We start from the raw sequence: 24,370 nt of genomic DNA on the forward strand, positions 1-24,370 counted from the left end.
AAAACAGGATTTCTACAGAGGCAGAACTACTTCCTCTATAGTCTTGTCTTAATCTCCTTTAAAAGTGAGCATTCAGCCTATTCTCACCAAAAGAGCTATGTGAGATATCTTTACACTGCATCTAGACAGTTAGAGAAGAAACCCACCTGTTCATTGAGTAGAAAACCTTTAACCCACTCAGTAAAACACACCTGGACAGAATAGTTTAAAACAAAATCATTTCCTAGAATCATAGAATGCTTTGGGCTGGAAGGGGACCCTGAAGATGATCCATTTCCAGCCCCCCTGCCAGGGGCACGGACACCTCCCACTTGACCAAGATGTTCCAAGCCCCATCCCACTGATCTTAATTTGTACAATCCATAAAACATCCCTAAGATGAGATGCCACAGGAATCCTGGATGCCCAGGGATATAACTGTGTTTTTGCATAAACAACACTGCTGGATGTTTTTTCTAACAGTTTAAAAAACAACTTATCTGAGATAAATCAGCTTCTGTTTTGTGACAACATAGGAAACACTTCAGCAGCAAGCCAAGGAAGAGATTTTCTGTCCTGGAATTTTGATATTGGTTATGGCCTAAGTATAGCCTGGAGATAAGTAGGAATTTGTGACTGGCCTACAGCTAAGCTGCATACAGACAAACCACACGGGATTTACTCCTGGAGTACAGGCTTCAATCTGACTCAGCTAGTGAGGAAGATTCAGATCCTCAAAGACAGCTTTAAGAAAAGCAGCAGATATTTTATATACCTCATGGCAATACCTTTAAGCTATTAACAAGCAGAAAATCAGCTGCATGTAATTAGAAGTATTGTATTCCTCAGAATAAAATCTGGTTTTATTTGTGAAAAGAGTAGAAATGCCCAACTCAGGGCTGCTTGTTACAGGCATCATTGTACCTAAGTGCTGGAGACAAGAAATTCCCCAAACCCTGAGCATAGCTGCTCTAGCCAGCGCCAGGATGTCCAGCAAAGAAACCCCTGCAACCCCCACACTCCCAAAAATTACACAGGCTGCTTCCTGACATTGCTTTAACATTTTATCCAGCCACTTCCACACGAGGACACTGGGGGTTACAACATAAGGAGCTTGTCAGAACACCAGACATCTGGGGTTTCACTCCTATGGTATTCCACTGATAGCTCACTCAGGAGAAAGATCTGAGAGTGATCAACAAAGGAATTCCAGCAAGAGCTACAAATATCATGAAGTGAAGGCCTTCACAGTAAGACAGTATTGCCTTTATGTACAGCCACTGAAGCCAGCAGTAGTGTGTTCTTCAACTTCAGCATATCAACAGCAATATTGGAAAATCAATCAAAATCTCCCAGTTCTCAAAGAAAACAGAACTAATTTCTGTCACAGATTTTGAAACTAAATTTTATTACTCTACTTCATCACGGTGTCCTATAAAGAGATACAAGAATAACAATATCCACAAGGTGGCACCTACAATCTTTTTGAAATCAAAAGGCAGGTCTTTGCAAAACAATTAAAAAATTGAATTTCTTACACCTAAACATGAAGCTGATACTGCACTTCTTTTCAAATTAGCCTTTATCACATGAGCAACAATTCCTGCTACTTTGCTACCAGTAATACATTCTTAAAAAATTATCAGTCAACCCAAGGATTTCTTTTACTTTGGAATGCAATAAAATGTTCTACTAAACTGAAATGAAAAAGAAATCTCACACTGCTTTTTCTCGTATCATGTCTTCTCCATGTCTGATGACCAGGTGGATGTCATTTATCAATCATAAATAAATATTTTAATCCAAATCTTCATGTCTTTCCTCCAAAGAAATCCTCACCAACTTCAAAGTTGACATCAACTGGAAATTTGCCAAGTTACAGAAGTCAGTCTCTTTACAAATTTGACAGGGCAGAATTGTATCAATTCCATGGTCTTCACAATGCAAAATTAACTAACAAATTTAAAAGACTTTTGGATTTAAGTGTGTCAAACAGAAGTATGTTGTTAGCTTTTTTTATTCACATGAATTTTTGCTTAAAATTAAATCACTCCCACTGAGTCTGGGAAAATGAGAAAGATCAAGTTAGGAAGCACCTGAAAAAATTTATATACACAAATCTTTGGGACCAGACAAGGTCATGGTGATTGGTGGTGATGCCTAAAAAGCAACTGTCACATCCATCTTCATTAAGGGCAAGGAGGACCTAAGGCTCAGTTGCAGGTTGGTCACCCTAAAAGCCCTCAGACAGACTGCAGAGCCAATCCTCATGGAAGTCATTTCCAAACATAGGAAGGACAAAAAAAAAAAAAAAAACAAAAACAAAAACAAAAACAAAAACAAAAACAAAAAACATAAAAGAAGACTGGGATCAACCATCATGGACATACCAAGGTCAAACTGTGCCTGAACGTTGTGATTCACTGACAAGTTCAGCACATGAGTGGAGAGGAAAGGATGGTCGGTGCCTTGACTTTAACAAGGCCTTCAGAGTCTCCCTCAGCCACACTGGAGAAATTCAGACTGGGAAAGTTGACAGTGAGGTAGGTGGCCAATTCACAGACATGCTGCTCATGTAATCCTTGCCCTGCAGGCAGGAGGTACAGCAGATCAGGAACAAGGAAGCACATACTGCTTTGGCATCTGAAAACTCTGGCTCCTCATCTTTCAGAATTATAGTTTGCATTAGCGGACTTAAGATTCCTTTCCCAGTTAGTCAGTTTCCAATATTTTCACCCCAACTTTTGTTTTTTGCCTTTGATAAATCTCTCTCCTCTCCACTAGGAAGGACACTAGTTTTTCTGAGCTTTTTCCTCCAAAGCCTAAGCAAGTCTGCCTAGATACTGGCTGGATGGCTCTCCCCTCAATGTGTGAAGAAGCCAAGCACAGTAACACTACTTTTCTCTGGCCACTGTTAAAACCTTTGACTTTCACATATGATCCTAAATATTTAACTGCTACAATTAAATAAACATAATTCCTTTCATTTCTCCCTGTCTGTGAAGGGTGTTAAATGAGACAGCAGTGAAGATGCTATGACTGCTGGAGAGTAACAACCAGCACAAGCCATTTTAATAGAACAGCAGGGAAATGCCAGCACACAGCCTGTGTTTGAAGCACTGTACTGCAGACACCGGTGCACGGTTTGGTGGTACCTGTTTTCAGTGGAAATGAGCTGAGCAGGCTGTTCAGCAGGGAGGAGCCATGGCTATACTTGAGTGAGAGGTACCTTCAGAAAACCTCCCAAGGCAGAGCACACCAAAGCCAGCAGAGCCTGCGTGTCTCCCTTCAATGTCTCACACGTCTTCAAGGTCGCAGCCTAACCCTCATTTGCTTTATGAATCAAAGGAGCAATGCTGAGAATTTACATTCAACCACAGGATAACAAACAACATTCTAATGGCTCTCACTTGATTTGTGGTTAGCTATAACCATAATTTTTACCCAAACATTTGATCCTGCTTTGGCTTTCAAATATTTCCTGCTGTCCACAGACCTAATGCTCACAAATCTTTGATGCTATTTACAGCCCCTGACGATTAGATTGTGGTCACATCCAGATGTGGTCCACTTAATTAATTACAGATTTTCTTACCTGCACAATAGCTGGTTTCATTACCTATCTATGCTTTATGCTGAACTTCATCTGGTCAGATAAATTTCAGACAGTAAGAAGAAGCAAGCTATTAATTCTTGACAATGTTAAGAATTCAAATTACATTTATAGTATGTAGAAATATACCAAATTAGTGAAAAAAATTCACTATTCACACAAATAAATATAAAAATCTTTCTTCTTTATAATTTTTCACTACAATATTCAATATTTTCTTACAGGCTAGAAAATTATTTGAGAGAAAAAAGGTTTTATTCTTGTTACAATGGAAAAATTAGGCCGTCCAGGAAAAGTAATCATGTGAAAAGATGGTCTTACAAATATCAGCTAGTAACAGCTGATAAAAAAGGATTAAAAAATCTAAAGTATGCATCTCACACTGATAGCTCTGACAGACAGGAAAACAACTTCTCTCCTGTTGTTTTAAGGAAAGATACTCTAAATGGAACTTGCAGCTCTCCCATACACAAACCCAATGTAAGGTCTATGAAACTTCCCTAAACCCCCAGCAGTGCTGCAGCAATAAAGAGCTGACATATAAACAGACCATTGCTGGCTGTCACCTCTCAAAGCCAAGAGTACTATTCAGCTTTGAGACCCCACTCTGCAAAGGGCTTATTAAAGGAGTTTACTGAAGCATTTTGAAGTGGCCGTGTTAGCAGCACTGAAGAGTGAAGGAGATGAAGGAGCCTAATCCCAATATGTACATTCCACTGGCAAACACACCCAGAAGGTGAGTCCAGGGCTTGTGGGCATGTCCCCAATTGATCCCATCAGCAGCTGGGATTCAGCAGCAGCTCCCATTTCTGCCTGGGTTAGGAGGAACCTGTCTTAGCCTCCCCCAGGAGCCTTTGGCACTGAATCCAGCCCCAGGACCATGGCCCCACACAGGAGGAGAGTAGTTTCACCATGGCTGGACCCTGGGCCAGGCTGCTCCCATACAAACCTGCTGCTACATCACTCACGAGCAGGGTCCTGGGCCTTCAGTTCTGAGGATTTGTACTTCCAAGATAATCAGATCACTCACATTGACTAAAAATGGAAATATTGTGATAGAAAAAGACTACCAGGAGCACCTCAAATTGAAAGTTTGACTATTTTTTTTGTTATCTCAACATCAAATTTGCAATTAGAAGCTCCATATCCTGTAAGTTCTAATGCTCAAGAGGTACAACAGGTTCGAACCGTATATGCACCTCTAAAATGCACTAATTGTTTTTTCACTTCAGAAAATTTAAAACCACAAGGACAGCAAAGCTTCTCTAGTACCAAAGAAGACTAAATCTAATCTGAAATAAAAATTCCTAAATTGCATATTAACAAAGCACTCAAGTTTGCTTGAACATACTGATCTGCTGCAAATATGCCAGATTACTTGACATCCCAGATTCAGCAAGAGTAGGCAAACTCTATGCTTCTATTTATACAACTTAACTGGAAAAGCAGAAAACCATTTCAGTATCTAAGGTCAGATACCAATTCCACACAATATAGTTCTTCAAGAAGTGTACCTTTCGTTCCTAAAATTCATACACAAAGGGCATATTTGTGATGTTGACCGTAAAGGCTAGAGCCTTCAAAAATGTAGACAGGGTTCAGATATACAGATGTAATGACTTCAGTAACAGTGCAGTCTGAAAATTCATGAAATGATTCTCCAAATCTAGCCTAAACTGACCTTGTTGGCTACAATGAGAAAAAGTTAAACAAAGTAGTACAGTTCACGTAGCTGATGGTAACTCTCTGCCTTTTCAAAACCATCTTATCTAAGTGGCTAAAGCTAATGCTTGTCAGCACCACCCTGATCACACCTCAGTATTAGTGTTGGCAATAGTACCACGCTCATTTCAGGATTCAGTGAAAGGTCTCCACAATTCTCTTCAAAAGAGTGGTACTTCAGAGAACAAGTGTAAAAACCCCATTTAACCTCTCCCTTAGTTACAGTTAGAGCTGTTTCCTCACTGCCACACACTGACTTCCCTGCCGACCCCCAAATGCTGCCTTTTAATTATTTTCTGAGCTTTTACAACACCTACCACTATTATTTTTTGGTTCATGAATGTCATAAAGAACACAAACAGTAATAACATTTGAAGCCAACCTGAGGAAGAGACTGAAGAACACAAACCATTTCAGTTATGAGTGGTGTTCAGAACAGCCTCCTGAGCACTTACAGGCAAACCCTCACAGCAAAAAGTCACTGCTTCTACGGCAACTGTTTGATTCTTTCAAGGGAACTTCTTCAGCACTGCGACCTTTTGAGGCTGTTTTTGTCCTGTCCACTAGGAACAGGAGATGGAATAGATGCCCAGTCCATTTTTCTATTTGAATGATGCAAAAACACAATCAGTTTCTTCTGACAAATCGGAAGTGGCAGAGAAGCCACTCCACAGTGCATGAGGAAACTCCCCACAGCACAGCCTGGAGTGGAAGCCTCCATTCAGCACAGTTCTATTTTCTCCTCCTTGGTGCTGAACAGCTACACAGTATCACCCCAATTAACATGCACTTCAACAGCATGGGTGATTCACCCAAATAAACACAATTCATGTATTTACACAAATACAAATGCTTTCTCTTCTCACTACATGCAGCTGTAACTGCATACTTGCAAATAGTGGCAAAAAAGTCATTCAAACTTACAGGTTCAAGTTTTGTACTTTTTAACTCCATCCTTGCAAAGCTCTGTTTGAGCTTGCAGGACTGAAATACTAAAGTTCTGCCTATCCTATAGACCATAACAGCCCTCAAAACAAAGTTGGGGACAGGGGAGGAGTGTTGTGCAAATGCCCTGAAAAACACCTGGAATCTAAATGTGGAGTTTTACATACTCCTGTTGACCAGAACTTAGGAAAGGAAGCAGTGCACCATAGCCCTGTTACGTGAGTTAAGTACAAAGGGCATTTAATATTTAGGCATCCAGATTTTTAGGCTGTACATAAATGCTGTAGGGGGAAGAAATATGCAAATCCAAGAGGGAGGAGACCACAAGAGAAGAAGATGTGATGGCACACAAAGCTCCTTCCAAGTGTGTGACCGCATCACAACTGGCAGAAATAGGAACATCCATTTCCTACAAAAAGCAAATACCTGTGAAAATTTCCTTGTGGAAGACTCCACACAGCTGCAGATCACTTCTCTTCAGGATCCCTGCACGAGGCATTCACACAAGGAACTCAGCCATTTATTTGGCCACTGCAGTGCCTGCAGACACATGCTTGTATCAGAGAATACATAAGAAAGAAGCATCCAAGTTTGAGGCAGGTTATCTTCCCAGAGAGGGACACGTTACGCAGGAGGAGACAGAGGGGACTGCCTGTGTTCAGAATGTCATGAGATGTGCTCTCAGTCACATCTGTCATCTGCCAACTTTCAGCCCTCAAATTCCCCAGCTCCAAAGGTGAGAGTTCATGGTTCTCTGTTTTTTAGGTATCTCTGCTCCCTGGACTGATATTCTGGAGAGGGAAAAGGAACAATTTTTGAGTAGTCATCTAAACATGGATCAGGTATTTGGATTTTTTCAGCAAAGATGAATTAAAGGACAGATTATTTAAAAAAAAAAAGTTTCTCTTAACACTTCAAAAAGAATTTTGACAACAGCATTTTCTTAAATTTCAAACATCAAGGTTGAAAAATAGAGATACTCCAGTTGTCATTCTGTGTCTCACTGATCACATAAGAAGGGACTGTGCAGCAAGTTTGAGGACTAACTGGGTGAGTGAGAATGGAAATACAGGAGTTAATTTTGTCTACTTGAATCTTGGGGGTTTCTTTCCAAGTGCTTTTTCTCGTGATACCAAAAAGAGTAATTTTTTGTATTGTGTAGATACTTCCTCACCTCCCCAAACTTAGGAAGCAAGAGATCTCAGTGAAGAATCATTTAATATAAATGAGGACAAAGGAAATTGGAAATAACTAACTGATTTCAGACATTACTAGCATTACAACTCCTGTGACCTGGTCTAATATACAGAAAATCCAACTCTTAGAAGCAATTTTGTAGGAAAAAGAAATGTGTGCCAACTTCTGCAGAATCCAATTCATAGTTAAGTACTACTGCATCCCAACACTGCTCCCCAGAACACACAAACCTTTCTAAGCCACACAGAATTCTCAGCTTTGCTCTGTAACAGATTTACAAGTTTTACCTGCTTGCTGCGTGTAAATAAATGTCCCTGCGGGTAAGCCACAGTTAACAAATACTTGCATCTTTCATAATTTCAAAGTTAAAACAAAGAAATATTTCGGTTTTTTTTCTGAAAAATAAAAGACAGTATATAAAAATATCCCAGTGTAATACTCCTGTAAATTTCTGACTGTTCCATGCTGCTTAATACAGAAGTCAAGAACAGAAACTATGTGAGGGACCCTTGAGAGGGGAGAAGTTAGATTCACTGTCTTTCTAATAATTCCCTATGTGAAAAGAACTCCAGCCCTTGCCAACAGACTAGTCCCAACTGGCTTTATGCTAGGGTTGTGTTTATTCAAGTGTTCTCCTTTATGAAGGAAAAACTTGGCTTTATTTCAAGGTAAAGAAAAAAAACCTCCAAGCAGCAAAATATTTTAAGGACAGATGTCTGATCTTGAAACAGCAGCTAACACAGCCAGAATATATCTGTGCAATAAATACTTACTCATTAGGCCTCTCTTTCAACTGCATGTATTTATTTTTATCCAGGATGTTGCTCACAAAAAAGGTAGCACACAATACAGTGTTCTCTATTATAATCTCCTGGGACAACTTTAATTAATTCCTTTATTTCTACTAAATCTGAAATTCAGTAACAAGTTTTTGGGTGTTTGGGTTTTTTCCCCTCCAGGGGTTTAATTATGTCTGTTACACTTGGAACTGCACTACCAAGAGCTGTGAGGTGCATGGCCCCAACAGCAGCAGCACCCAGGAACCTGATCCCTTGGGAATCTCCTCTGAACCCAAGGACCAGCCTGACCCGTGCTTCATCCTGCGCTGCTCACTGACACTTGGCTCATGTCCTTACTTCCTCCTCTCCACCCTGGTGCACCCACCTTCCAGACTACTTGAACTGATACAGTTTCATGCCCAAAGAAAGAAAGAAAGAAAGAAATACAAGCAGAGCTGGTAACTATAGTAATGGCTAATATTTTCAAATGCTTTCCAATAGTATCCCTGTTGCTTTTTAGATGGCTATAGCTCTGCCAAAACTTAACAACCCACACTGAAAATCTCCTTGCCAGGGACTTGAAACAAGCTGAACATTTATTTTCAAAGAAAATAAACAGCAAAAAATAATTTTTTTTTCCAAAACCTAGGATTAAATAAAATTGTGTGTTTTGCAAATATTTTCAAAAGAACTTATAACTGGTTTACTCAGAAATGCTTGTTCTTTTCTTTTTAAGATTAGGGGCTCAAAATTGGCAAGGAGAGTGAGACAGTATCAAGGATATGATCCTTTCTCTTCTTATGAAAAGATGCTCATGTCTAGTCAAGGTTTAAAACCCTGAGTGTCACCATGGCATCTGGTCAGCACAACACACAACTTAGGGACTGGGCAGTGCAACACTGAAAAAACCTGATCACACTGTGCATGCTCCAGAGTTTCAAGTAAGTTCCAGGCCCAGCCTCCAAATTGGTACTGCCATGACAGAAGTGCAGGGAAACAGTCACTGAAGCAGCTCAGAACTGTGTGTTCTGCTGCACATGACTGAGGAATGTATGGTCTCTGTGTGATAAGGACACTGACACACTCGAGCACAGCACACAGGAGACTGTTTTCCCAGCACAGAAGAGGACTAAAGAGGAGAGGATGAGCCGTTTACAGACAGAACTGCAGAAACTGGACCAAGGAATCCTGAGTCCTAACACTGCAGCTGTTCAGCAAACAGCTGATACCCAATGGCTTTTTATCTAATGACTGCAGGCCTTCATGAGAGCCAAGGTGACTTCCTGATGAAACCTCTTGGAGGAGCAGGAGTTTGTAGCTTTCCTTCTTTAAAAACAAGGAAAGCTTTTATGACTGTTCCAAATACCCGAAAATGACAATATTCAAGTCTGTCTCTCAGTAAGCTCTCAAACCCTCTTTAACACTCCCTCCCTCCCAAACTCTGTATGAATTTCCAAGGGCAGCTAGAGGTGCAGAGATTCACCCCAACACAGCACCCATACTAAGAAGATGGGATGGTACCATGCATGTAAGAAACATCCTTTCTTTGTAAGAAACTGCTACATATCTTATTGAAAGGTCTGGTTCACCACTTACTTGGTTAGGCACTCCTCAAATGCTCTTTTGGCCCAAGGCATGGTGAAGTGGAATAGGCAGTACCACGTCCAGGATCTGAGCTCCAGACAAGGCAGAGTGCAGGCAGTGCTCCTGTCCCTGACTGCCCGTGCTGCTTTTACAGCAGGTTCTCAGGCTCATCCCTGACTGCTCCTGAGGCTGCACGGCCGCGCTCGAGTTCCACAAGGCCTGACAGGGGAGGTTTAGAGACACCTACTGTGCCTGACCTCAGGCCTCCCCTGAGAAACACACCGGCTCTTTAAGTATCAGAAAGTCATAAACAGCCCCTGGGAGGGAGTGGGATCACCACAATTTCACCTTCAGGCTGCCTACATATATCCAACATCTATGTCCTCTCTGTGGTTTAATTAAGTCGTAACTTGCAAAATCATCCCAGCACTCCAAAGCAAGAGACTGAATCCAATATTCTCCCTACCCTGAGCTGAAAGTTACAGGCCCCCAGACAAGATAAAGTCAAAATTAACAGGTTTTGGCCTTGGGCAAAAAAGAACACTTATGGAATGCCTAACCAAGTAACCCCTATTTCTTTTGATGAAGGAATTATCAAGCACTAATATCCTGCTGCAACAAGAACTGAGCTGCTCTTTCAAGAAACTTATATCAACAATGGGAGGTAATTTCCTTTCTTGACTTCTACACTAAAAACTAGAAGCTAATGTATTTATCATGCTAACAGCAAAGCACACAGACCTTTTTTGTAGCACTTCTGTTCTTAGCATGTATAATCCATCTGTTAGTAAATTAGCTCGGCATCAGGGATTACATAATATTCTCACTCACTCACTGTATGGCACCAATTACACACAATTTCAGTTTCAGTTGTATTTCAGACATTTCAAAACCTCTCAATCCAAAGTACCAGCAAACTCACTGATGTAATTTAATTATTACACATTATTTGTGCCAAGACATGACAGTTTGGATTAATCAGTCTGCCCATGCTTGATCCTCAGCAAAATCACAAAAACAACTTTTCTAGGGCTCTTACTCTTTAGGCTTATTCTTTCTACTCCAAGTCCCTGATAAAGTGCATTACAGAAGCCAAAGTGACATGGCATTTTTATTCAAGGCAAATCCACATTTAGGCTCTCGGTGGAAATAAATACAAATTTTCCTATGGCTGTAAACTGAGGATTTTCTTCCATTTCTGCCTTTTTAAAATTTATTACTCTGCCAGTGTGTGCTTTTCAAACAGAAAACTGTTCATTTCTTTCACGTAGTTCTATTGTACCTGCTGTGGCTTGCAGGCAAAAACATTACTTTGCTAGCTGCTGTGCAGGATTTGAGTCCCATTCCTTTTTCAATCCTGTGTGCTTTCCTCCAGTCTTTTCTCTCCACTTTATCACTCAAGTATCTGTTTATTCACAGCAGGGGGTAGGGAAAGAGAAATGATGAATAGTGTTGTGCTTAGCCTCCTAACTACTTTATCTGGGCACTGAACTCAACAGTAATTCTGCTACTTCATTTATTGGGAAAAAACCCACATATTTCTCAATCAGGCAAACTCTGTGGAAAAAATGCAGCACTCTTCCAGAATATAATTCAGCAACAGCTAATGAGCTAATGTCCCACCTACCTCCATTTCCCAGTGCCTCTGGAGTGGGATTTACTGAACTGGTCCTACACAACCAGCAGGCACTCTGACTAATATTTACTTTGGTATTGCAATTTCAACTGTCCAATGCAAACACAAGTGCCCAGCACAGTATGAACAGTGCAAATTCTTGGACAACCAGCCAGACACTCTGGACGACTGTCCTCCTGCCCAAGACTCTTCTGCTTGCTCTGTCTTCTAAAAGCCCACAGCCCAAAACCTCTGAAATAATTTTTATGCTATTCAACAAAATAGAATTAAAATCTATTTTGAGTGCATTTACTCATTTAAGCTTTAATGGTACATACAGCTGATACAGTTTCTGTATCTCTATCAGATTCTAACTTGCATACAACTTCTTTCTGAATTTGAACTAATATTCAGTTCTTCAGAAATGCTGTTTAATTGTCATTCTCCCAAAAATCTGCTCCAGTGTGCACCACCATACAGTCACTGGCCAACTCTAGGGACACAATACGATCAGTTATGAAGAACTGCAAGTTACGACTACAGTGGAGACCTTACACTGAGTAAGGCCCTGAATGAGGTCTTCAGGGCTGAGCCCTAACTTAAGAGTGTGTCACAAATAAGCAGCAATTAAAAGAGAAATGCCATAGAAGTGTGTACAGTAGCAACAGAAACTATACAACATCTCAGAAAAATACACTGACATCTACATTTAAGGGCTTACAAATGCAATTAGTTTGCCCAAATGGACGTCACAAGGTATCTAACACTATAACTAGTCAATGTAAAAATGAGATTAACTATACCATGCACCCATTTGAATTTATACAACTGAGAAAAACCCCACATCTGAATGATCTCCTCATTCGGACCATGCAACATGTCCAAACTCACTTCACGCACACACACACAAACAAAAAAACAAAAAAAACAAATAAACTCTCTCTTTCCCAAGTACAAAGTAGTACAAAACAAGTAACTGCAAAAGCAGGCAAGTACAGTGTCAATAAAAGTTCTGGCAAACTTAGATTGTTCCAATTAGAGGGACAGCCAAAAGCTATATGGACAGAGCCAACAAAATACCAATGGCAAGCAAGGAAAGAGACAGCCAAGCCAATGCACTGTTTGGTTTCCCATCCAAGGAAGGAGAGAAGGAAGAGAGGTGGATTTCCACCTGGAACAAATTCATAAAATAGTCCAGAGCACAGAATTCTGGCAGCTGTATTTGCTGTTATACTGAATCAATATCCTGATCAAATTTGGCAACACTCAGGCAAGCATCTGTTTTCTGCATTCACCCCTATGTAAATATCCAAGAAGCACAGCTCCAGTCGAGGCAATGGAGGAGCTTGTGTGCACAGAGGAGGACAATTCTTCAGCCTCAGGGGAGCCATACCAGTGAGGGTTTCCCAGCAGCTCTCTGCAAGAGGAAGTGCAGGGAACCAAACTTTCTCTCAGCATGTGAGCATCACGCACAGTGTGCACACAGAACCACGCACAACCAACCACGTGCAGTTTCAGCAGTTCTATCACACAGCAAACATCACAGTGCACAAAGCAGCTGTGACTGGAAAAGGCAATGATACATGAAGCACATGTCATTTAAAAATGGGTCCAATAATACAACAAAGTATTAAGAAACCGACAACAAACTTGAGATTAAATACAGTACAGGCACAAAGGAATAAAAAAAGGGGGGAAGTAATTAATCAAACCATACCATTACACAAAGAAAGTAAAGAGATGTCCTTGAAATCAACTGAAGATCAATCAGAAAATTTCAACTCTTTCGTAAGTCCTAAGATTGCCTTAAGTCAGCTGGGTGGTTATAAGGAAAAGCACTAAAATGCAAGTAATGCTTTTAAAGACATTACAGAGTACAATTCCACACAATCCGGATCTTTCCTTCTCCAAGATTCACCTGAACGAAACAGTCTACCAGAACAGTTTCTGTGCAGTTTTTTTAACATAACTTTGGAACTGGAGAGTCACAGGATAATGTCTTCCCTAATCTTTAAAATAATAAGGGAGCACTATCAAAATGTACAACAAGCCATTGTGCCAAAATACCTGAAGGGCTATATAAATTGCTGTCAACAAGGTGTCATCAATTTGCTGAAAACCAATGCTCTAATCAGCTATGTTATTATCCAGCATGTGTCTACAGCCATGTTTTACAGGAAATCTACTGCATAAGAATAAATATATTTCCATATGAACATTCCAGACTGCATTTATTTTACTTACATCTATATTTAACATCCCCATCATTAGCAAATCAAATAAAATACGTGAAAAAATTGCCTGATAGTTCAGTACAAATGAAACTCCAGAGCTAAAACGAAAGACTGATAGTACAATGTTGTTTTAATAAAACTTACTGTAAGTGGAAACTACTCAAAAAGTATAAAGGAAGGAAAATTATATTACATAATACTACCAAACTGTATTTTTAGTGATGACAGATTGGCTGTGAAATTATAGCAGATTGCAAAGACATCAGTGCTGGCTGAGGAAAAACAGTTTTAAGGTAAAGCAATCAGCTGAAACATTAGCAATCAGATTAACAGAAGATACAATGAGAGAATTTAACAAGCAAGCAGATTGCAGAGACTAATCTCCATTCTGATGCCAATTGATGGTCGATGAGTCATTTTATTCCTATGAAGAATTTTGAAGCATTTTTCATTAGTTAGATTACAGTCACGTCTAGAGAATACATGGCAAAAAATATGTTACAAAAGTAGTTTATTGAAATATTCCAAAAGACAGTAAGAGACATCGAGTGCCATGGTAATATTTGCAGATGTAAAACCGTAACACTAACCGACATCTTCAAAATTCCACAGAAGTCCGTGTACAGAATTGTACCAAAAATATTCAGATTGTTATGGATGAAAATATGTATGAACTCCAGAACAAACAGCCAAGCAACAGTTTAAAAAAAGAAGGCCTGTGTGCTAACAAAGGACACTGTTCATTCCAATCCAGCTGAGAAACATGAAGTTCACGTCCAGATCAGAAAGCCCACTCCATCACAGCTCGGCAGGGAAGACTCTGCACCCTGGCAAGAGCAGGAGGGCTGGGTGTTACAGCAGGTCACCACCCCTCCTGCTCCTGTTCCTGCAACAGGCACAACAACCATTGCCATGAAGTTACTCCGAACAAGAAAGGGGAACAATGCCCAGCAAATGCCCCAAAAATCTCTCCTATCTATCTATAAGGTTAGACGAGATCTGCCAGAAACCCCAGGTCCTCCTCACGAAGCAAGAGCCAGCCCAGGAGACACAGCGAGGACTGGAGGGGACACTCCTTGTCCCCCACATGGCACAGAAGTGATCCCAGCCAAAGCACGTTGACAGATATGTCTTGGTGTCTCAGAGCAGACATGGGTATGTCAGTGCCAGCGGTAAAATCAATGTGACTTGAGATTTAACCACCAAAACCACTTACAAAAGCCACTGTATAGTTTTATCAACTTAACGCCCAGAGATAAGCAGGAGAAGGTCCATAGTGAGCCGTATTTTCTTGTTAATTTTACACCTACAAAACCTCTGATTTGCAAGCTAAATTTCAAAGCTTCTTTCTAGAATTCTGAAACTTTTCCTTATCTTTAATGAAGCTGAAAATCCATTATAATTCACAAGCTAGCCATCAGCTCTAAACAAAACCATCAATAGAAAACTGTTTTCCTAGCACAATTAAAAGCTGTTAATGGCTTAAAAGTGTTAACTGGAAAGAGACCATACTATAATAACATAATTATAAGATTATTATTATTGATATTACTACTACTACTACAACCTAAATATATGGAAGACACATGGCAACTTCAAGTACAGACTACTTCTTAATTCCAGATTGAGAAAAGGGTTTGTGTGTGAGAACAACCTGTTAGTGTAAGCAAAAGCAAGTAATTGAACCATTTACATCAGGAATTAAACTAATTGCAATTTAAAAGAATTAAATTGAGAATTAAAATGCACTTACATCCTTAAGTAAAGTATTCTGACATTAAATCAATCACTACTTCAGTCTTGCCAAAGTATGACAACACAAAGCGTCTCACCTACCCTCATTCTACTGGCTGCTCATTTTAAAATGTGTTATCTCACATTTCTGAGTTTTGTCAGGACTATGGAAGAGTCCTCATTTTAAGGCTGTGGATTAACAGATAATTTTTCAAGACCTGTCCTCTCAATTTGCAGAATTGACTGCATGTCTTATTTGCTTTGTCTGGCAAGCACTGCTGAGTATTAATCTTTGCTTCCTGAACAGTAAGGCCCATTGACTGAGATGTGGTTGGCCTGATATCCTCATTCTTTATGGAAATCTAATTTAGCTTTTAACATAGATTTCACTCTTTTGCTTCTCTTTATAACATAGGTTATAAACAATGCGTGTGTTATGTAAAAATGACAACTTGAAGATAACACAATCACTGCTGATGGAGGTAATGACAAGAAACTTTCAGTTAAAATGTCTTTACATTGTTTTGTCATTTCGCACTGATAAAGCACAGCAGTGCTTCTAGTAATGACACAATGTGATCTACTTCTTCATTGGCAAGTTCTGCCTGACAGCTTTAAAATTCCCAGACCTCTGCAGGATTGGTCCAGAGGGGTTTCTGCCAGTGTCTCTCTTGCCCAAGAAGTGAAGGTGAGAGAGCTGTGTGATAGTGGGGACCATTGTACCTGTCAGACTACAACAGTGGCATGGTAGGAAAAAAGATTCTGTGATCCAACAGTGGTGCTAATTCAATTGCCTGAAGTGCAAACTAACATGAAGCAGAGCCAAGAGTTTCCACTCCTCGGTGCTCTGTACATGAAGCAGAGCCAAGAGTTTCCACCACCGTGTGCTCTGCAGCATAGGACAAAATAGATATTCAAGCCCACAGCTAACAGGACAGGAGGAAAAGTAATTCTCTGCCCCTTCACTACACTGAGCAGGATCAATGACCAGGAAATTCAAAGAGCTTATGCAAGGAGCACAGACTTGCAAAATGTAGGCAGAGGAAACTTTTATAAAGACCACAGAATGAAGCCCATTATGCACTCATCATATTAGGTTTAAAATATTTTCTTTATGAAGAATTTAGCCCAGATTGCAACTATCATTTTATATGAAGCTGCAGAAGTCACTACATGATATTTCTTACCATATATTTGTAAAAAAATTCCTAGGTGTAGATTAGAATTCAAAGAAATCATGGTTTAAGTCAGTCTTGTTGCTTTCGTGATTGTTGGTTTCCAAAAAAAAATATTTCTATCGTTCTGGATACAATGCATACTATCTCAGTATAAAGTAAAGTTGTATCACAGAGAGTTTTAGAAACCTGATGCTAGAACTAAAAAAGAGCCTAAATATTGTACTTTCCACCCTAGAGCAAAATTTACCTCTAAAATTTGCAACACTTGGAAGTTCTAACACAAAATTTTCAAAGCCTGCCTAACCTTAATGTAGAGTTTGGGTGATGTTCACTGTATTAAAGGAACAATGAAATTTGTAGGGCTGAATAAACTATCCATGGTTTAGGATCCAGCCCTTCCATTACCTCTCTACAGTCCTGTATGGCTCCAGACCTCCCTAGCAGACTTCCCTTCATCCCAGCCTGGGCCACAGATCCACCACAGGATTTCTGTCCACAGACAGGGTTTCAGGATGCCAAGGTTCACAACATGAGGTTTCATCAAGGTTTCCCTGTTCTGTTTCCACATTCCTTTACTTTCTTCAGTGCTATGCAGAACACCACAGATTAGAGCTACTGTGGTACCAAATCTAACCACCAACGAAGGGAGCAGATAAAGGGATCCCAGAAAAGCAAACACTCCTGAGTAATTCCCATCAACCACCACCTTGGCCCACAGAAACATTTCAACAGGCCATGTTTCTGACATCTTCAGTCTTTACCAACAGGAAAGCACAAAACCTAGATTCACAGGAAAAATTCCTCACATCCTGTTCGGTGTGGAATTCCTCAGTGCCATTGTACAATAACTAGGGTGGTTGCTACTGCTACATTTTTGCTATGTAAGTAGTCCAGGCTTGCTTCTCCAGTGTCTTTCATTTTGATTGGAAACAAGCACAATGGAAAAGTGGGTGTAACACACTAATATTCTTATTTGTCCATATTTAGCATTTATTCTGCTGTTGTGTACAAACTAGACACTCATCTGGGCATGTGCTACCTGGGCAGCAAACACTGCGATGAAGAAAACTGTTCTAACTGCATTTTACTGGAGAAGAATTTAAACCACATTGTAAGCAGTTAATAATTTTAAGATGGACTACATATAATAATATTTTTTTGTATATTTACTGTATTGTGTAAATAAACAGGATTTTCCTGGACTTGGTTCAAGGCTTTTGTATTTGTGATGTTTGTTTTAAATTTAAAGCAAGAAAAAGCAAGTACACTGCTGTATTTCACAGAACATGAATTCTGTTACCATATGACAAAAACACCAACCATACTAATAATTACTTTAGTTCATTGAAGAGTATCTCCTTAAGCTTGGCAACGCAGTACAAAGAATTCCAAATGTAATTCTTACCATCCCCAGTCCAAGACACTGGCAGAGTTTAGAAGTCAGGCTTTCTCAAAAGGAATGCTTTTAACTTCAGCACTAACAGGGCTGAAATTATTGTGGAAAAAAGTGTATTTCCTTTTTCCTTCAAACACCCACTGCCTTCTGCGCAATTCAGACCAAGGTTATAGAAAACTTTATGTTCTAAGTTTGGTGATCCAAACCCTTCAGTCTTTACTTAGGCAAAACTCCCACTGAAGTCAGTGAAGTCAGTGGGAGTTTTGCCTGGGTAAGAACCACTGGGTTTGGCTCAGAATATCCATGGCTCTGTAAGCTGAGGAGAATGTGAGTGGAAGTCATGGCTGCATGTAAGTAGCTCATGTTTCCTGCCATGAAGATCAAAAATTACTTTACAACACAAAAACTTAGAATGGTTTGGGTTGGAAGGGACCTTGAAGATGATCCAGTCCCAACCCCCCTGCCACGAGCAGGGACACCTTTCACTATCCCAAGCATGGCCTTGCAGGAACAGGACGTCTACAGCTTCTCTGGGCAACACGTGAGAGCGTTCAACCACCTTCACCAGGAAGAATTTCTCTCTTATATCTAAACTTATCTTAATATAAACTTAACATACCAGTGAGCATCCTAGTAATTTCATATTACTTTAAGCTGTAGAATGCACATGACCAAAGGAAGAGACAAGGGCTTGTATGACCATTGACAGAGTTAAGTGACCAGGTTGGCACTAACTCTGTGTGCAGTCACTGCTTTTCAGTACAACTTTACCACAGCAACCATGAGAAAAAATCTGGGACTTAAAATAAAAACTTCTCTACAAAAAGGCAGGCAATGAACATGCATCTCTGCTTAGAGCTGTGTATCTCGGAGTGGGAAGCTCTGCTTAAGACCTCATCAACAGTTGTCCTGTTGTAATTCAGGAGAATCTAGTCTTCAATATGTCCCATAGCCCCGCTAGAAAATTGAGGTTCAGAGAAATGTTTCATAGAAAACAAAACACTTTGCTATTTTGTAGTCAGGGTATCACTGCTGTAACACATCCATTCTGGATCTTCAAGACATCTCAGCACGCTTGCACTTGCCTGAACAAGTGCATTTTCTCTCACACATAGGTACATGCACTCTGTGTGAATTTGGTCTGTGTTCTCAGATTTGGACAGCCCTAAACACTGTCAGTGTTGTGAGAAAACAGACATGGGGGTGAAGAGTGAAAACTAGTGCATACAGAAGGGAAACAATTAAAAGCTTTACAATGAACCATTATTTGATTAAACCCATGTAACTCTCCGACATCCACAGAACTGCATTTTAAGTATTACGCTTAATTTTCAATTTTTCTGCATGTTTTCCTTCTTCCTCCTTTTTAGCTTCTTTTAAGTTTAGATTTAAATTTATAAGTAGGTTTCCAACGTATATAAACTCAACTTCTGATATAGTAACTCAACTTGAGCTTAAGACCTTGATAAGACTGCATGACATACCACTATTATAATAATCTAAAACCTTAAGTTTTTTTATCAGTTTTCTCTTTTCTGCACTTGTAAGAAACAAACAAACAAAAAATTCTCAATGACACACTTTATTTTCCAAAAGATTCCTGTAGGGTTTATCTGAAAGAAGCCAATAAACACATCTGAGACAGAAGCCATGTGTGATAGTTTGTTATGCCACTCTTGTACTTACCTAAAAATGTGGGCAAAGACAAACAAAAATGGAATTTGTAAAGTCAATGGTCCTGCAGATGGATTAGCAAGCACAGTTACCATACACAAAAGCAGTGAGGACAGAATTTATCTTGGAGATTAACACTGAGGTATCACCTCGTGCCACTTCACACAGTGTTGGTTTAAACCTCTGTGGCACTTTTCTCCTTTTTTATTTGGCAAGAGTGCTGAACTGTTCTCCAGCAGATTTTCCCATCAATTGCATCTCCCACTGTTTTAAAACCAGTAGAGGAACTAAACTCTCCTTGTTGTTGATGCAGATCAGTGCATTTCAGAAGGGACAGAGGATAACAACAGGAAACAAGTCAGAGGACAAATAAATATTGCTACTTAAGCCTTCTACATAACTGGAAAACACTAACTCTTCAAATAAAAAATACATGCTGTTCTACCAGGCTACCATGACAGATCTTAGAAAGACACAGACAGTTTTATGGTCTTATAAGTGTTCTTTGCTGAAAGGGAAACTTGGAAGCAATAAAGCATTTTCTTACAACTGAAGCCTGACCACAACTGCTGCCAATTCAACAGTAAACTGACTTCAAGTATGTGGAGTCAGATGGTTTCAGCTTCACCACGACAGGGAAACCAACTCTTGTAGCCTGGCACAACCACTGTCTGGAAATGTGCCATGATTGTGCTTTGAGTTAAGCTCCAGACAGACTGTAAGGGCTGAACTTTAAACCATTTGTATTTTTAACGTACACAAATAAATTTATGGCTGTATAAAAACTGTCATGCTTCAGGGATTAACCTCTAATAACCTCCCCTGCTATGTTAACAAAGACATTTAAAATCTGCCTCTCCAAGTTACACAGGATTCAGGTTAATGAAGGCAATTCAAAAAGAAATTTTAAGGCCTCATTATATCTAATAAGGGATTAGTGACACCAGCAATTTTTAAGACCATTTGTGGACACTTTGATGCTGCCCTGTGGCTTGGGACTCCCTCATTTTACCTCAGGATTCCCAGATGAACCTAAGTTCGGCAAGGTGAACAGAACATCATAGAACTGAATGGCATGGAGGACTTAAAAATGAGAATTACTTTCAGAGTGTCACAACATACAGTTTTCCTTGTAGGCATTCGACCATCTAACAGCTTTGTGTACTTCTATTTAAGAGGTGAGAAAAGGTCTATTGTCATGAGGCAGGGTTTACAAGAAAGAACATCAATAGCTGAGCAGTACTTGGTGATCCTACCTCAGTTAAATACCCAACCATAGGTTTCCTACTTCTTAAGTTAAGCAAAGACAAGAAACACACTGGCAGAATAGTCAATGGAAGTTGTTAGACCTGACCAGCTCTAAACACCCTGCAAACATCACTAGCTTCCCTATGCATTTGAGATAGGCACCAGAGGCTTTGAGAACAGGAGACTGTGTAGGAGAAAGGGATCCTATTAGAGCTCCATCAGGAAACGCCTGGCAGCATAAGCCCACCTTACTTCTGTTAGAACATCCATACAGAAACAATCTGTTCTCAATGTCCCAATGTCAGAAGAGCTTTAATGGAGATAGTTCATTAACCAGACAATAAAGGATCCCTGTGGTACAACACAATACACGACAATGTTACAAGGGTCAGCCTGTGCCATCAAAACTGCAGAAACTGATGTATGGACAGAGGCAACTAAAGCTGGCAAAACAATTCTGATCACATTCCAAATCAGAAAAAAAAATCCCCAAATATCTGAAGGCTGCCCTTTCTCTTAGTTATTATTGTAAATGTCATGATCTTACCTATTTTCTGGGAAATTGTCAAATATTCAGACTATTCAACTTTTTCAGATATATTTCCAAACAAAAAGTGTATTCCTAAATTTAACTACTTATCTCTGAACCTTCAAGGACAGAAGGAAATATAAAAGAAAGAAAAATGGAAATTGTAATAAGAAAGATCATAAGAGAGAGAAGGTGACCTGAAATAGGAACTTGGACATCCTTACCCACAGGGACAATTTTAATCTTATATTCCAATATGACTATTAAAGCTTCTATTTCTTTTTCTGTCTAGACAAAACAGTAAAAATACCAGGAAGAAAATTTAGTTACATTTTTTAGAGCTTCAAGGACATGAAGTTTAGTTTGATTCCTGATGAGAAATGATAAGGTTTCTACAGTTTCCATTTTATAGAGGTTCAACAAATCCACAATAGAAACCAATCTAAAGGATAGACATAAGAATAGAAACAAACAAACAAAAAAAAACACAAATCCAAGAAAACTCCAGCAACCCAACTGTTAAAGCAATCCAGACATGCATCTGATCATGTTGTACAACTGCTGATGTGACCTCACAAATTGTGCTGTGTAGTTTGGGCTTTATGCAGCCTTCAAGGACAGACACCAAGGCTGCAACCCACAAAAGGTGTCTACGTAAGTGAGGAGCCACACTACATTCCATTTTCTACCCAGAAGGTGCCATAAAATACAGCTCAAATTGCACTTCATACTCACTCATCTCACACACATAATGAATACTAAGAGTGCATCAAGGAGGCTTTGTCAATAACAAGTCAAAAAAATGAGTGAAAAACTCTTCGTCTGACTCAGGAGTGTTTACAAAATGGTATGTTCTGATGAAAGAAAAGAGACCACAAAGAGACACAATGATTGCATTTATAGATACATTTGAATACATTGGTAAGCATCACTGTAATCCTCTGAAGTAGCCAAGTAACTGTATGTTAATTACCAGTAATTATCAGGTAATTACCATACAATTATTTCAGACAGGATAAAAAATTAACTCCCTCAACATATCTCTAAGTTTGATAATTCAGTGAGTGAATAATGTATTAAAAGTGCTAAGTGATCTCTGAGACAAACGCTTAATATTCTCATAGATTCAATGCAAATAATGGCAAACGTTACTAAATTTTTGTCATTAAAATGTAATTTAACAAATAAGTGCATAAAAATCAGAAACTTATTAAGCCACAGGACTTTTACAAATGAAAGAGGGACAGCATGTCTGCTGAATTTTAGCTCTATTCTAAAATTTAAAAGGGCTTGCACGGAGTTTAGTAACCTCTTACTATTTTTAGAAATGTCCCACACCAGATGTTTTTTTCATTCTTTATGTTGCAGGATACCACATTTATTTCCAGATCCTCCTAACCAATGTACTTACAACTCAGCCATTGTACAGATATTTGTACAATGCACATAGGAAAATTTGCATCTAATCAAGGCAGCAGGATTTGGCTAATGACATTTTTCCTAAATCCTCAGTCATTGAGATCAAAACCCTAATACAATTTTAAATCAGTGACAATTTGGCTTTCAGAATCTTTATCTGAGCCAGGACTTCACCCTGACATTCCCAGTGCTGATCCTCCACTTGCTTCCCTGCAAAGTCTCCCTAATGAAGTCTCCAGTAGTTTCCACAAGGCTGATTGTTTTTCAGGTCATTTCCTTACCTTCCTTGGCCAAACCCTCTTAAAGCAAACAATGTTTTAACAGCATTCACTTCTTACTTTCTAAAATTTTGCCAAACTACTCATGATGAAGTAGAAATTTCCTTCTGACTTGACGCAGAAGTATGAGCATTTTCTAGCACCATTAGTTTGTTATCCAAGAGCTAACTTGTCCTTACAGGAAGATGTGAAGTTGTGTGAATTTTAACTTGCTCACTAGATATTCCCAGCCTTCTCTTCAACAGAGAGAACCCAAAACTTGCAACTTGAGTGAGAACAGTGCTATAGTACTATTAACATTGAACTTTGTTCTTGCAAGTCCTGTAGTGTTTATTCTTCACTAAAATACAGCTTCACCAGGTCCTTAATGCTTATTTAGCAGCTAGAAACAGCTGCAGATGTTAACTTTTGATCTCATCTGCTCTCAATCAATTCTTAAAATGAATGGCTGCATGTACAGCTGGAGCTACACCAACTGCCATTCTTTCCAAGGACTAATGGACTTCTGTGCATCAATACTGACTTCTGACAACATGGAAAAATGTATTCGATTTTTTCAAGTAACTCCCAGTTTTTCAATGCACTGAATGTCTTATAAACATATATTTACAGATTCTTCTTTCCTAAAATCACCTTTGGGAAATTCATAAAAGAACTAGATGGCTCATTGGTACAACTAGAATATACTGCAGTGAGAATGACAAAATTGAAAGATGCCAAATGACTCAATGTATCCACTACTAAAGCAAAAATGATGAACAGGAAAAGCCCACATTTAAGTAACATTTAATAACATGTTTAAAACAGTGTGACAGGTAATTTGTAAGGAGTGAGAACAAAGAAGGAACTAGAACTGTACTTGAGAAGTTCCTTTAAAGCCTCTCAGAATCGACACAGCTATGTAAAGGGAAATTAGTACCTTTAAAACTTCCTAATTTCTTCTGAGCAAGTTATTACGGCTGTTTACCTTAAGCTGAATCCTAAGTATGGTTTTATTTCATTATTAGCCAATTTTGCATGGTTAGAAATGCATTTCTATGATTACAAATAAAGCATCATGGCATTAGTTGTCTCTCCCAGTATTTCTCACTCTCATCTGACAATCAGAAGTGCTGGTCATTCAGAGAGAAGAGCCAGCACACAAGCCAGCCTCTGCTGACATGGTCTAAGCAGAGAATAATCCCCAACAGTCACACTGGGACAGCTGGATGCATCAGGAGCTTTCTTACTTTCACTACCAATGGCC

At 39.4% G+C, this 24,370-nt stretch overlaps 1 protein-coding gene across 2 annotated transcripts in view; it reads right to left on the bottom strand.

The window, feature by feature from the left end:
- The window catches only part of THSD4 (thrombospondin type 1 domain containing 4), a 214,888-nt gene that overhangs the window by 51,425 nt on the left and 139,093 nt on the right, over positions 1-24,370 (bottom strand). The gene's annotated exons all lie outside the window — the stretch shown is intronic.

The sequence above is a fragment of the Sylvia atricapilla genome, chromosome 13, assembly GCF_009819655.1.
Source record: "Sylvia atricapilla isolate bSylAtr1 chromosome 13, bSylAtr1.pri, whole genome shotgun sequence".
NCBI classification, from domain to species: domain Eukaryota; kingdom Metazoa; phylum Chordata; class Aves; order Passeriformes; family Sylviidae; genus Sylvia; species Sylvia atricapilla.